This window comes from Protopterus annectens, chromosome 10.part0 (assembly GCF_019279795.1).
Source record: "Protopterus annectens isolate FY-2018-M chromosome 10.part0, PAN1.0, whole genome shotgun sequence".
Classification (NCBI taxonomy): Eukaryota; Metazoa; Chordata; order Ceratodontiformes; family Protopteridae; genus Protopterus; species Protopterus annectens.
Genome location: NC_056744.1, coordinates 1,243,689,381 through 1,243,705,824, shown reverse-complemented (window position 1 = coordinate 1,243,705,824; position 16,444 = coordinate 1,243,689,381). Strand labels below are relative to the sequence as shown.

Below are 16,444 nucleotides of genomic sequence, written 5' to 3'. Positions count from 1 at the left end.
GAAAGGGAAGCCAGGTCTTTAGACAGATGGGGCAAAAGGTTTACACCTCTGCTACTCTCTCAGCTAGAGCTTTAAACTGTCAGTTTCACATGATACAATACCAAGAGTTTATGCTTGATCAGTTAACTAAAAAGCTATCCTCTGATGACTCTGTAGATAAGAAAATCTATTAGAAATGGTAAATAACATACAACAGGTTAGTAACCATTCCTTAAAATGTGGCTATGATGCACTGGAGGCTTCATTTAGATCAGCCATGACTGGCACAGTGATAAGAAGACATGCATGGTTGAAGGAACAAGTTTTACGGATCATGTTAAAGCTAAGTTATTAGATGCTCCTATGGATAAGACCAGTTTGTTTGGTACACCTGCCCAGCAGGTAATGAAGAAAATGGAAGAAAAGGCAAAATCTGTACAAGCGGTTAAAGATTTCTTGCAGGTTCAGCCCCAAGGTTTAGCAGGAACTGGCCTGCCAAAAATTGGTCCTTTCCTGACTCCACAAGATCCCAAAGGGGCAGGAATAGACGTTCCAGAGGCAGAAATGAATCTAGAGGGGGTGCCTACAGAGGACGACAGTGGCAAGGTAATAACAGAGCCACAGGCACAGCCACTACCACTACAACAGGGCAATCACAGTGACTTGATTCTAACTCCGCCTACCAGGGAACAAATAGCAGCACCCTTAGGCGGAAAATTAACCTTATTTTCAAAGAACTGGCACTATATCACAAGAGACAAGTGGATTTTGCAAACCATAGACCAAGGTTACGGTTCCACTTCCACACTATACCAGTCAAAAGAGGAATGCCAAACCTACCTCCAAATCAAAAACAGAAGCTCTACAGCAGATAATGCAATTAACAAAGATGAGAGCTGTGGAAAGAGTACCAATAACAGAACAAGGCAAAGGATTCTACTCCAGACTATTCCTAGTTCCAAGAAAGGAAAAAGTTGGAGACCTATTCTCGATCTGTCCACCTTAAATACATACATCATTGTCCCAAAATTCAAGATGCTGACCCTACAGCAACTTCTTCCCATGCTGGGCAAGGAGTGTTGGCTGGTAACTCTAGATCTCAAGGAGGCATACCTGCACGTCCCCATTCGACCAATTTGCAGAAGATACCTCAGATTTCTTGCAGGATCAGAGCACTATCAATTCTCAGCATTGCCCTTTGGCTTATCTACTGCCCAGAGTATTCACAAAATGCCTGGCATCAGTAATCGCCCACTGCAGACTACAGGGAATCCAAATTTATCCATACCTGGACGACTGCCTGCTACAAGGGACAACAAAAGCAAGCTGACAACAGATTTACAAAGGGTCATTTACTTGCTACAAGCACTGGGATACACAGTCAATTTGCAAAAATCAAGGCTGATTCCATCCCAAACAAGGACATTCTTGGGCGGAATTGGACACAGTAAAACAAATGGCATTCCTAACTGCAGAAAAACAAAAGCATCTCCCTCTTTACTTCTTGGCACTAACAAACCACAGCAAACTAACAGCAAGAAAAGTTCTGCAGGCCTTGGGCTTCATGGCATCATGCATAATCTTGGTTCCACATGCCAGACTACATATGAGAAAACTACAGTGGTACCTAAAGAATTTATGGTCCCAACACAGGCACAGCCTAGAAGCAGAAATTCCACTAATTCCATGCCTAAAACAGGAGTTCCTATGGTGGGCTCAAGCATGCCAGTCAAACCCAGGCTTACCCTTTCACAAATATCAAGCAAGCCAAACCATCACAACAGGCGCCTCAGACCTAGGATGGGGGGCTCACATGCTGGACAAATCGTGCAAGGATTGTGGACGCATGACCAGCTTCACCTGCACATCAACCTAAAAGAAATGCTGGCAGTAAAACTGGCAATCCAAAAATTCAGACCATTTCTCAAAGAAGGCCATTTGATGATAAGGACAGACAACACCACAGTCATGTGGTACATCAACAAACAGGGAGGCACTCATTCATACCCCCTATGCAGAATGACTTTGGACCTTTGGAACCTGGCACTCAGCTACAACATCCAGTTACAGGCAATGTTTGTACCGGCAAAGGAGAACACTCTAGCAGACATGTTAAGCAGAACCACCTCGGATGCTCACGAATGGATGCTACACCCGGACATCTTCAAGACCATTGCAAAGAAATGGGGAATGCCACAGATAGATCTATTCGCTTCCCCTCTCAACCACCAGCTCAAAAAATTCTGCACAAGGACATTCCATCCACTTGCATCGAAAGTGGATTCGCTCTCCTTCAGCTGGAAAGGCCTGACAGCATATGCATTCCCACCTCTTCCCTTGATACACAAGGTATTACTAAAAATCAAGGAGGAACGTCCAAGGATAATCCTGATAGCTCCAAACTGGTCAAGACAACACTGGTACCCATTGCTGAGGAGCATGTCTCGGGACAAAATGTGGTCAATACCCCTGATGCCTTTGATGTTAACTCAGAACAACTACAGCATCATGCATCCAAACCTAAAAACGTTGCAGCTGACTGCATAGCACATCACATAGCAGCAACTATTCCAGATCTCTCCCAAAGGGTTAAAGACATTATCCTTGAAGCCCGCAGACCTTCAACAAGAAGAAATTATGCAGGGAAATGGAAAAGGTTTGTCATTTGGAGTGCTGAAAGAGGGAAGGATGTGTCGAATATAGATATGGCTAACATTCTGGAGTACTTGGCAGAGCTTCTACATACAGGCCTGTCCTATTCCTCCATCAAGATACATGCATCAGCTATTTCAGCAGAATACAGCTTTGATCCACCTGTCTTCTCACATCCTCTACTCAGGCAGTTCCTCAGAGGGATCAAGAATGTAAAACCTCCTAGGAAACCACCACTGCCAGCTTGGGATTTGAACTTTGTGCTAGAAAAGTTGACACTAGCACCTTTTGAACCAGCAGCAACAGCAGACCTACAGCATCTTTCATGGAAAACTGCTTTCCTACTGGCAATAACCTCAGCAAGGAGGGTTTCTGAACTTCAGGCCCTAATGGCAGTACAACCCTTCCTAATCTTCCACCAAGACAGAGTGTCCATGAGGACTAATCCTACATTTATGCCTAAGGTGGTATCCAGAGTGTCCTTAAACCAGGCAATCCACCTACCTACCTTCTTCCCAACCCACAAAACAGAGGGAAAGAATGCTGCATACCTTGGATGTACACAGACAGCTACGCTACTACCTGGACAGAACAAAAGTAACAGAAAAACTGACCAGCTTTTTGTAGCCTATGCAACAGGAAGGGAAGGAAAAGCAATTTCCAAACAGACAATCTCCAAATGGATAGGAAATTGCATATGATTCTGTTACTCCTTCCATGGAAAACCAATTCCACAGAACATACGACCTCATTCTACAAGAGCAACAGCCACTACCACAGCCTTCTTACGAGGAGTGGCAACCAAGGACATTATTGAGGCGGCTACTTGGACCTCCGTGCATACATTTGCCAAGCATTATAATTTACCTCTGTATTCCAGATCCCGAGCAGGGTTTGCCACTGCTGTACTGCAAGGGATCCTAACCACACCATAATCTATTCTTCCTCCTCCCCTAGTTGGCTGTGGTATTCTACCCAGTTGTTATGACTGCAGATGCATCCATGAAGGACATAGTACAGTTTTGTACCTACCATAAATGTAGATGTCCGAACTGGATAGCATCTGCAGTCAGGATTACCCTCCCTCCTTCCCCTGTGTGGTACTCCTAGGGTATTTACCCTCCTAATAGCTAGCTGGTGGGGGGGGAGTCTTTTATGGTGTGTTTGTTTGTATATATGTACATACATGCTTATTTTTTGTGTTTGCCTTCTATCCTTTGGGGAACATTGGCATTTTTACCCAAAATTTAGCCTTCCAAGAGGGCAACTGGCATCTGGGGCAAGAAACACTGAAGAAAATGGCGTCGGGTGATGCCTTTATACCCCGAGACCAGCAGAGATGACGTCGGGTGAAGTGCGACATCAGCCGAAGCCGGACCCGGACTTTGGAATCCGGCCGACCGAAGGGCTGCCTGACGACAGGACAACCCAGTTGTTATGACTGCAGATGCTATCCAGTTCGGACATCTACATTTATGGTAGGTACAAAACTGTACTTCTACTTGGCCAACTGATCTGACAGGCTTGTCGGATCCAACAATAATTATTGAAGAGACCGCTTCATCTACTACCATTCAGCTCATGGGCCTCTGAACCGAACTCCAGAACACTGGAATAGGTCCTTAGGGTCTCTGACTATGTCTACTCACTCCTCCTCTTCCTCCAGATCGTCCAGGAATCTGTTGCCTTCCAACATGTACAGGATGTTGAGGAGCTTCCTCAAAGCCCAAATAGAGTTGGGGCTTGTCTTCCCCAGCCCATCAGGCTAGGGGTGATTCAACTATTCCAGTTAGCCATTTTCCTCTTCCAACCTCAGGAGCTTTGGAACCTCAGGACTCGGACAACAGCAGTCAGATCCTGGCGAGGTCAAGTATTCCCTGTTTCTCTACTCCATCAGGGTCCCTGACCTGCTCTTTTCTCCCTGCTTGCACCAGAGGGAGCCCCATGCTGGAGTGGTTGGCATAGGCTCTAATGGGGCAGGATTGGGTCCGGCCTTTTCAGACCAGTTTCTCCACCTTTGGGCCTCTGCCCTTGATAGCTCTGGACTGGTATCATCCAGGGGTCATAGTGCTGTGTTGGGGCTTATTCCTCCTCTCCGGGGGACTTTGCCCTCTGAGATTGGGGGCGGGACCGCTTCCAGCCCCTTGGCCTTCCTGGTGGTAGAGAGGACCATCTCCAGGACTGGAGTTTCATTTCCCGCCCCTTCCAGATCCATCCTTGCTTCTCTCTACTTTGAATGGTGAGGCCTCCCATACTGTCCAAAGTCAGCCCTCCCATTTGAGTCTTCAGGGGATTTCTTCCCCTTGAGGCATCCCTGCATCTTCCAAGTCCTCCCCATAGCCCCCTATGTAGGAGGTACCTGGTAAGAGAAAGTGCAAGAGGAGGCAGTTGGATTCCCCTTCAGTGTCTCTCACTGAGGACATGGACCTCGATGAAGGAGATGTGTCTCCTGGATCTCTGCTCGACGTTGTCTCCTTTGGGGACATCCTTGAGATCTTGAAGCAGAAGGGCAGATGGTCTCCCCAACCCCTGTCTTCAGAGGAGTCTGTGTTTCTGAAGGCTTTTGGGACAGGCCCGTCTACTTTTTGGGTTCTCCCCCTCCCCCCTGCTGACCAGTTAGCAGATAAATTCATCAGCCCTCCTGTGGATCACTCCTTCTGGAGCAGAGGAGTTCCGGTTGATGCCATCGTGGTTGCTGCTGCCACTAAGAAGGACCTGGCAGAGCAGAACTCCACGGTCCATCCCCCAAATAGGGAGGCTCGGGTGATAGACCATCATGGGAAGCGTGTATATGCCTCAGCTACCTTTGGACTGAGGGCAGTTAATTACTTGGCACACTTTACCCTCCTCCAAAGGGACTTGGTCAGATAACTCTCCGCTTTCCTTAGAGTTATTGCCTGGGGAGGACTTCAAAAAGATTTCTCCCAAGTTTTCTACTCTAATGTCCCTCGCCAGTTCCTCGATGAGGCTAATTTCTATGAGGCTAATTTCTAGTGCTGCGGAAGCTACCTCTCGAGCGGCAGGTACCGGCACAGCTATAAGGTGCCATGCTTGGATACATTTATGTGAGTTTGCAGAACCCTTCATAGAGTTTTTACCCTCTTTGGACCCTCTGTGAAGGAGACTTTGGCCCGTAGTGAACAGGAAGGGAAGTCTGTGGTTGGGATCAAATGTTCTACTCCTCAGACGTTCTTCTCCAAGACCCAGCAAAGAACTAGGAAGATGTGGTTCCAAAAGTCACAGTCGCCCTTCCAGGATGCTCCTGATGATACCTGTTCCAGAGGCAGGGGAGAGAGATTTCAATGGCCGATGCAGCCATGAATACCTGTTCAGAGCCCTACCCTTCGCTCTCACTGCAACCCCCCCTTCCTGGTGTTTACCAAATGTTTGGCAGTGGTAGTGGCTCCCCTGCTGGGATTTCAGGTCTTTCAGTACCTCGACGATTGGCTTCTCACAGCACCCTCTAGGCATCGACTGTCAAAAGTAATCTATTATGTTCTCCTTTTCAATCAGTTTGGGATTACTGTCAAGCTTTCAAAATCTTGCAGGAGTTTGTAAGGAGTCCAGCTAGACTCCGTCTTAAGGTTGTAACATTGCTTGTACACAGAGTTCAGTTGATCTGAGAGCAGGTCATGCAAATGTTAGACCTTTCATATCTCCCGGTTCACTTGATTCTTTGAATGCTAGGATCCATATCTCCCGGTTCACTTGATTCTTTGAATGCTAGGATCCATGGCTGCGGCCATTCAGCTTGTTCCCCTAGCAGCGTATTATAAGTGGGTTTTGCAGTGGACCCTGGCAGTTCAGTGGTCTGTTCTGTCACAACCCATGAGCATGTCCATAAAATTGATGACTGTGTGCAGATGACACCTTTGGTGGCTTCAGTCTCAGGATCTCCTCCGAGGCAGACCCATTTCTCTTCCTGTGCCCAAGGCAACAGTGACCACAGATGCTTCCCTGATAGGGATGGGGGGCATTTCCAGGGGAGGACTGTCCAAGGCACATGGTCCCCCACTAGAGTCCAAGTTGCACATAAATGTCCTAGAGATGGCAGCAGTTCTACTAACTTTGCAAGCCTTTCGGATTGTCTCCCCCTGGGGACAATTGCAGTTAGATAGAAAACATCACAGTGGCCTGGTATGTAAACAGGCAGGGGGAACACAATCTTGCCTGTTGTGCAGAGAGGCGATGAGAGTGTGGGAATGGGTGATGTCCACCGGGTGCTTTCTTCTTGCAAAGCATATACCCGGGGACTCCAGCATGTTGGCCGACAAACTCAGCAGATCCCCATCTTGAGTACTCATGAGTGATCCTTCAATCCCATGGTGGCGAAGCAGATCTTTGACCATTGGGGCCAGTCATGCTTTGACCTTTTTGCCTCCCCAACCAGACATAAGTGCAGCATTTACGTTGCTGTGATACCCCCTCCCAGGGAGTCACAGAGAGATGCTGTAATCCACGATTGGCCTTCGGGTCTTCTTTATGCTTATCCTCCTGTCCCTCTAATTCCCAGGGTTTTGCAGAAAGCGATCCTCATTTCCCCTTTCTGGCCTCATCAACTATGGTTCCCCTTCATCAGGTTTCATCTGAAGTATCCTCACTGGGTACTGGATCTGATCTCCCATCCTTCGGGGCATCCCTTTCCAAATCTTCATACCCTTTGTCTAACCGCATAGTTTATCCAGTTCCCTTGATAGGCTGGCGTTCCACCATCAAGCATATTCTTCTACCCTCCCAGAAACCTTCCACCAGAAAGTTTATAGTAGAAAGTGGAAAAGGTTTTCTATCTGGGATAAGAGCAGGAATCTAGATCCCTTTTCTGCCTCTGTTTCAGATAGCCTTTTGTTTTTGTTCTCAATTTTCCAAGCAGGAGCAACTTTCTCTACTATTAAGCTTCATTTGGTGGCAATGTCTAATTTTCACAAGAATAGCGAGCGTACATTTTCTTCCAGGCTTTGCAAAGTGTTCATGAAGTGGGTTTTCCTTCTAAGACTGCCTATTGAGGATCCGTTACCTCCTTGGGACCTAACCTTAGTACTGGAATCTCTGACTAAGAGTCCCTTTGAATCTGCTAATTCATGCAATCTCAAATTCTTGTCATGGAATGTGGCCTTCCTGCTTGCCGTAACTTCGGCTAGGAGAGTTTCTGCATTGCAAGCTCTTTCCATTACTCCTCGATATATGATTTTTCACAAGGACAGAGCATATCTTAGGATGAATCCCACTTTTGTGCCCAGGGTTGCTTCTGAATCCAATCTAAACCAGTGTATTCAGTTGCCAGTGGTCTTTCCTAATTGTTCCAATGAAGGAGAGTACATTCTACATACTTTGGACATACACAGGCAATTGCATTTCTAGCTGCATAGGACCAAAGGATTTCACAGGTCAGATCTGCGCTTTGTGGCTTTTTCCCCTAACAGACGTGGTCTCCTGGTTTCTAAGGTGACTATTTCTAAATGGATCTCTGACTGCTTCTCCATGGCAATAGGCATCATGAGGTTACGGGAAGAATCAGGGCTCATTCTACGAGGTCCGTGGCTACTTCCTCAGCGTTCTTGGCCAGACTCTCTATTGATGACATTTGTGCTGCTGCCACTTGCTCTAATCCTCACACCTTTATATCTGATTACAACCTGGATTTGATTTCCAGGAGCAGGGCTTCTTTTGGCTCCACAGTGCTCCAGTGTGTGTCATTCCTTGAGGCCTCCCAAGATAAATGGTAGCTGGGGACTCTGACCCTACAGTGATGAATAATGACATAGATAATATCAGATGAAATTATGTACTTATCATAACTGGGCGTCTGTGTTATCCTATGTCGTTATTCATCACATTTCCCTCCCCCATCCCCCTTCCTTGTTGGAAGTTGGAGTGTTCTTGGTTATGGACTTTTTCTTCTCCTCTTTTTTGGGGGCGTAGTATTACTGGATATGTTGGCAAAGTCGATCTGAGGGTTAGAAGGCAGCAGGAGATTATGGGTGAGGGAGGAGCTTGAGCCTTGGATCTGTCTATGTGAATGTTGCCGGCTCGGATCAGATGGATCCAAGACCGTATGGTAATGAATAATGACGTAGGATAACACAGATACTAGGTTATGCCAAGTACAGAACGCATTTTTATCTGCACAGGACAAAGCAAATCAGAAAGTCAGATAGGTATTTGTATCCTTCTCATCAAAAAGACTTGGGTTATCCATTTCCTAAAGTTACTCTAGCTAAATGGATCACTGATTGCATTTCTTGGAGCTATTCTCAGTGAGGCATTTCCCTACCTAAACCACCTAAAGGCTCACTCAACTAGATCCATGGCTACTTCATTTGCTTTTTAGTCATAAACATCTATTGATGATATTTGTGCAGCAGCCACGTGGTCCAATGCACGTACCTTTGTTGCTCATTACAAATTGGGTATTATATCCAGAAGTAGAGCTGCCTTTGGCTTGACTGTACTCCAGAATATCCTTCCATGACGACTACACAAGGAAAACGTAGCTGAGAACTTTGCTGCATATGTTGAAGAAGACTGAAAAAGACATGATTAGATTTATAAGTTATGTACTCAACGTAAATAGGCATCTGCCTTGTCCATTTTCATTCTTCCTCAACTTTCCTTCCATTCATCCCATCCATAAATCTTCTGGAGGAACCTGTTGGATTGTTATTGGAACTTATAGTTCCAGTATTGAACCCTTTTCTTTCAGCTATCCCTGTTTCTGTCCAGTAATAGAGTCTGTATGGCAACAGACTCTGTCTGAGGAATTGGGGATGGACAAAGGCATTATGGGTAGGGGGTGGAGCTCAAGAGTTTGATCCAAAGTCTAGAGTATGCAGCAGAGTCAGATCTGAGGTTCGGGTCCAAACCCCCAAGTGTTGAGGAAGAATGAAAATGGACAACACATGACTAGTTATGGTGAGTACATAAATTTATTGGTTGCTGAAGATCTACTACAGATCTGTTGCAGAACTGTGAAAAAATCCATGAGTAACCTGAATTTTTGTAGCGTCAGCAGTAAGAAGCCCTCTTTCTTGGAGAGATTTTGAGTTTCACATAAGCCATGGGTTATTAGTTCGTGTCTAGTAGATACACTACAAGAATGTCACACAACTCATAGCCTCTAGGCAAATTCCCGTAAGACATTTCGTTTACCTCATCTGATCTATGGTGGTAGTTTGGGCTGCTGCGGATATTATGGGTTCAGGCTGCATCAATCTTTTAAGTATTTGATTGAAAAAAGACAGCACCACAAACTCAATAAATGGAACCGGAGGTGAGCAGTGACACGTACAACCAGGAATATTCCCACAAAGCAGATAAATACTGTCAGACTTTATTAATAAAAATAAAGCGTTTTAGCTGTCAGTACAGTTGTACTGACAGCAGCCTATTAATAAACTTGTCTGACAGTATTTATCTGCTTTGTGGGAATATTCCTGGTTGTACGTGTCACTGCTCACCTCCGGTTCCATTTTTTAAGTATTTGAGCCACATGTTCACTGTTTTGTTCTTGAATTTTAAGATGGGCTGCTTTATTTTTTCCTCTTTTGAACTTGGAGATATATTTTACCATTCCAGATCACAAACCATAATGACCATGGGCATATTAGTATTTGGAAAAGTAGGGATGTGATGTTGTGTGCTCCAGCTCCATTCGTCTGAACTCATGGGTATGTCTGATCTAAGGTGCAGGCTGCCCCCCCCCTCCCATAAATTCCTCTGATCTCATTTGCTGCTTCAGCAATTCACTTGTGGTCTCCAAGGGTCAGTGCATTATCATTGTGTTCTTTTAGGAATTTATCAGATAAGAGTTTTTGAGACAGAGTTTTCTGATAGAATTGTCTCTACTTTTTGGTGGATAGTCTTTTGACTATTGACTTTTTTGTAGGTTATTAGTCAAGCTTGTCTCTCAGGTGTTTCCCTCCATTCAAAGTAGTTAACCACTAACATTTTTTTTTTTATGTGTGCACCTTTAGCTTCACCTTGTAAGATGTGTTCTGCTTGTGGGCACAAAATCCCAACCCAGGACAATAATTTGAAATGTTTATTGTTTTGGGACCAGTGCACTTACAGGAAGAGTGCAATTTTTGTGCTTGATTTGGGCCGCAGGCCATGCTGGACCACCAGTTCGAGTTCATCCTTAAAAGGCCTTCCCACTGCCTCTGTGTGAGAACTGGCCTTTCCTTTGTCAGGCTCTCTGCTGCCAAAGAAAGCATAGGTTCCTAGATTGGTACTAGGCTATCTGCCTGAAGGCATTTATAAGCCTAGCTGAAATTGTGTTGGCTTTCACCACCCCCTTAGGTTAGTTCCTTGTGCCTCTGTCCAGCAGAGCCATTGAAGTGATCCCCGGGGTAAACTTTCTATTTCCCATCCACTCGTCAGTGTATCTCTTGAAGAGTGTTAGCGAGGAGCTCTGCCTAATGTAGACTGGAATCTTGTTCCAGAGCATGGGAAGTCTCTGGGACAGGAATCTATCCCTCCAGCATGTCCTATTTATTGTTGTGGTGAAGTTTAGATCCCTAGAGCGTGTGGCTCGAGGGGATATGGTTTTCTTTAGGTGGAGCATGTCCATTAATTCTGGGTTGGACGTGGCCTTGTATGTCAGGCATAGATCACCTCTGAATAGGCGGTATGCAACCAAGTACAGCTGGAGTTAATTCAGTAGAGCTGCATAGGGCATCTGTTTGAGGCCAGTGATCCTCTTGGTGAGGTACTTCTGTGGTCTTTCCAGCTGTTGCAGGTGTCTTGTAAGGTACATCCCAAATGGGGCATTGTACTCTGTGATGGGTCTGACGAGTGATGCATAGAGGGGCACAATGACATCTTTTGATCTGGATGCAAACCCTTTTGTGATTAGGAGGGCCATGTAGAAGGATTTTCTAACCACTTTGGCAATGTGATTATCAATGGAGAGATTACTATCTACTTGGGTCCCCAGATCCCTTATTACGTCTTCCGTATTTAGGGGGCTACCACCTATGTGGAAGTTTCTGGGTACTTTATTTTTTTCCAAAGGGGATGACTATGCACTTTTTGGCTTTTAGATTGAGGCCATGGTTTTGACACCAAGTATCTGTCTCAGTGAGACCCTTTTGGAGGATGTCTGTGTCAGCCGGAGAGTCATTATAGCCCCTAGTTTGCAGTTGTCTGGGAACTTGGTCAGCCATAGACCTGTGCTTGCCTGTACCTCTGAGAAGTATATGCCGAACAGGAGAGGGTCCTAGGACTGAGCCCTGGGGAGTGCCACTTTTAACCGGTTTAGAGTCAGACCTAGCTCCCGCAACTCTTACCATGTGGGTTCTGTCCGTGAGCCAGTTGGCAACCCATCTTGTCACTTAGGGGTTTATGTTCAGGCTGGTGAACTTGTCTATAATACCAGAATGGGGAATGGTCTCAAAGGCCTTTGTGAGGTGTAGGTAGGCTGTGTAGACCACCTCTCCCTCATCTATAGCCTGGTAGTCCACCAAGTTTAGGAGGCATGATCTGCCCTTAACAAAGCTGAACTGAGTAGGGTCAAGTGTTTGGAGGTTCCCAGTGTCTTTGTTAATGAGATCCATGATGATGCGCTCCATAGCCATAGGGCGATCGTTCCCAGGGTCTGTTGTGGCTCCACCTTTGTGGAGCAGAATAACAGTTACTGTGCGCCACTCTATGGGCACGTAGCCTGTGGAGAGGCTGAGTTTGAACAGTGTGTTTAGGTGAGGGGTTAGCTCATCTTTGAGCTCGTGTAGGACGCAGCCTGGGACATCGTCCGGTCCCATTGATGCTGTGTTTTTGGCTGTGGAGAGGGCTGTTTTAATATGAGTGTCTGTGATTTCAGGGGCTCTACATACTTCTGGTATCATTATGGGCCCTTTTGGGGGTGAGAGGGGGGTGAAGTTTGCACTGAACTGTCTGCCAGGATGTTGGCGATATCGGTTGGTTCAGTGTATTTTGTGCCATTCTGCACTAACTCCAAGCAGTTCTGAGAATTGCCACTTAAATTCTTGACATAGCTGAAGAATGCCTTTTGGTTATCTTTGGAGTACTTGGCAATTTTTCTTTCGAAGCTAGCCTTGGATGATTTTATGAAGGATCATAGTTTCTTGCTGATACTGATCAGGGATGTCTTACCTTCTTGGGATTTTACTCTCTTCTATACTAGTTTCCTCCTTCTGTTGTATAGCTTGTTTATGACAGGGGTCCACCAGACTGGTTTCCTTTTCTTGGAGGACTGAGTCTTGGTTTTGCTTGGGATAGCATAGCATAGCACGATCCATGCATTCTTGTAGGTGCCCGTAGAGCGCATTAGTAAAGGATTTTGTAGCTTGGGCAGCGTTATCCTTTAGCTTGGGGGCTTTGAAACTTTCCACCTCGGTCTTAAGTAATGTGAAGTTTGCTTTTGAAAAGTTTTTCACTATGGTTTCTTTGACCAGGGGTGGGGGCGGAATGTGGATATCCAAAGTGATTAGTTTATGGTTAGATCTAACCAGCGAGGGGTTGACCTCTGGTGTGTGGAACACTGGTCGCCCATGTTGGTGATGCCCAGGTCCAATATGTTGTCACCTCTGGTGGGGGTGTTGACCAGTTGATCCAGGGCATTTGAGTTTATAAAGTCTAGGAAATGTTGGGCAAGGGCATTAGTATTTGAGTAGTTCTCCCAGTTAATGTTTGGGTAATTGGAATCACCCAATATCAGGGTGTTTGGTAGGACCTTTGTTTCCCAGTCCTCACAACTCCTTTGCAGTTTGGGCCAGACCCTATCTGGATCCACTCTCCCAACTCCTGAGTTACTTGTAGATCCCAGTTTAACTTTTCCCCCAGAGATGACTCTTCCACAGCTGTGATCTCATACCTTTACGGTTAGGGAGACTTTCCATAAATTAGCCAGGTGGCCATTGACAGCTGGTTCTTTCTTGTTAGTGTAGTCATCAAGGAACCTTTTGGAAATGGATGTGGTGATGATGAAATTCTTGAGGACTCCCATCCTAACAGAGGTCCTTTCCTCTTCCATTTCAGAGGTGCTAGGACCAGACCATTCCATTCCCCGCTTGATTTCTCCTCCTTGATCTGACCTTCAGATTGGGTGATCTCAGATCCAGGCATTTCCTGCAAGGTCCCTTTGTTGTATTTAGCATTTAGCCTTGACATCTAGGATTCCGACAGTGTCCCTTGCGTGCTCGACTCCAAAGTAGTCTGATCTGAGTAGAGAAGGTTCTGGAGCCAAGAGCTTATCAGGGCAATGGCGGTGGGGGTTGGCTACAAGATTGTTAGAGGCATCGCCTCACTTGGCACCTCATGTTTTGATAGTTTGGCACTGGTGTCTGCTAAGGATATGATCTAGGCCACCTGTTGTGTGAGGACCTCTTATCTGAGCCCTCGAACCCCAAGAGAATTCCTTTGGGGGTGGCTTCGGCTCTCAAAGCATTTGAGAAAGCTCTCTCCCTATGGAGAAAAGAGTTGACCCACCCCTTACTTGAATCTATTCTAACAGTGTCTTGCTTCTGGAGTTTTGCTTCATCATCCTATTCCTTTGGGATGGCAATCCCCTTAATTTCTGATTCTGATGCACAGGAAGCATGCATGCAAAAGTTGGCATTTGAACTCCTCACAGGAGTTTGACTGATGACACTGACCTTGATGAGTGGGGAAGGGTCCTTCAGGTTTCAATACCGAAAGATATCTCCTTTGGAGGCATCTTTGAATTAGTTGAAGTCGGGGTCTGGTCCAATGATGCCCCTTCCCAGAAGGAGTTGGTATTTCTCAAGACCTTTAGAGCTGACACATTAACTTACTGAGTGGTCTCCAACCCCCAACCCCCATCCAGTGGGCAAAGTGATTTGGTGTCCCAGTGCATGTGGAAGGAACCAAATGTGGTGGAGCTCATTCCCCGCAAACCCAACAAGGTTTAGGTCTCACCTTGTTATTGGCCACACTGGAGTAAAGAGCCTGTGGTATATGCCGTCCTGAACAAAGAGCTCTCCAAATCTCTCTCGGGTACTGTGACAGCAGAATCCTGTAAAATGTTTGATTTGCAGTTGGCAGCCATTCAGTCCAGTGTAAATGTGTGTTTTCTGTGTGACTGTTGGCCACCACAGCAGCTGGCACATCTAGAGCAGCAGGTGCAGGCATTGCCATACTCCAGCATACCTTGGTGCAGCTCTGTGATTTTGTGGAGGACATTGTAACATCAATTTTGAATGCCCCTTTTGATCAGTCCACCTTGTTTGGGCCTAAGATTAAGGATGCGCTCAGCAGGAGTGTACAAGTTGGCACAATTCTGTCTGCAGTCAGAATCCTCTTCTCCACTCCTCAGCAGTCTTTTTCCTTCAAACCGAAAGGGAGGGAAGCAATTACAGTTCCAAAAGTCCCAGGATTTATGTAGGGCACTCCTGGAGACAGATCCCCACCATCACCACCAGGGGAAGAATGGGGTGGAATATCAATGGATACTCCCTTAGAGGAAGAAATGTCCAGCAACACTAAAGGTTTTGAGGTCCATTCATCAAAAAAAAATTCTAGTGCTCCTGAGAGGTTGTCTGACTGCAGAAGTTTTGTCGCTACAAACAACTGAAGTCATGCATGCTGACTCTCTGGCTGCTTCTACAAAATGGCACTAAGGATTGCACGAGTCTGGAATTTATACATGCATGTACAGCCTCGCTTGCTTCTTAAAGATGTAATACACACATGTTACACTCTGATCTACATCCTCCCTGTTTGAGACATAGATCATGCGATTTGTCATGAGATTATTTGGCATGCGGAAATCACAGGTAATCCATAGACATGCATTATACATTACTAAGTACACGTGTATACAATCAAGTCCACGTGGCCGCATATTTCACACTAGGCTTAGAAACTCGTCCATATCGTGTGACATAAAACTGGGAATTAGATTTGGCAACTGGGACAGTTTCTGCAAAATGGTTGACCTGTAGAATGTTCGAATCACTTTTTGGAACACATTCTGGTCTGGAAACAGTGTTGTTCTTTGATTTAGTCTGCTTCACAGATGCAATGTTGTGACTGCAATGATGATGATTCTGGTGCAGGAAGATGATGTCTGCGATTCCTGCTATACTCCACACCTTCACAATCTACCAAGTAGGATCTCTGCTTAGTACAGATGCCTGTAATCTGTCCTATTTGATCAAAACCTTTTGTCTGGATTTGTACAGTCTCTCCTTCCCTCAGTGGATGAAGTAATCTGCTTGATCTGTTGTAACTAGATTTCTGGATATTACACTTCTTAAACAATTGAGCCTTGCTGGCTTTATTGTTCTTAGGTTTAGGGTGCAACAAACTTGAAGAAATAGGTAGCGTAGCTCTAGTTTGCCTGGAAAGTAGTCTTTGAGCAGGTGAACCAAGAATATAATCACAGGGTATGTTTCTGAGATTAAGCAAATTCAAGAATACATCGGTATGGTCACGCTTTGACTTTTCAGGTAATTGCTTTGCACTTTGCACTGCACGTTCAGCTAGACCATTGGACTGAGGATATTCAGGACTACTAATGATTTGTACAAACTCCCTTTCTTTTGTAAATTTCTGTAACAGCTGGCTGGTCATTGTCAGAAAAAGTTTGTGTGGACTACCATGAACTGAAATGACGTTTCAACTTCGTAATATCAGCAGTTGAGGTAGTAGATCAATCTCAAGCCAATTCGAATAAGAGTCTACCAAAACTAAGTAGTGTTGATTATTCCACTCAGATATTAGATGCTACAGTAGGCCAGATATTAGATGCTACAGTAGGCCAAGGTAGTTTGGTTCTCTTTGCAAATGCCATCTAGTACTATTGCATATTGAACAAGATGAAAGAACTATATCAATG

At 45.5% G+C, this 16,444-nt stretch overlaps 1 protein-coding gene across 1 annotated transcript in view; it reads left to right on the top strand.

Moving 5' to 3' along the window:
- COP1 (COP1 E3 ubiquitin ligase) overlaps positions 1–16,444 on the top strand; it is a 1,660,397-nt gene that overhangs the window by 745,966 nt on the left and 897,987 nt on the right. The gene's annotated exons all lie outside the window — the stretch shown is intronic.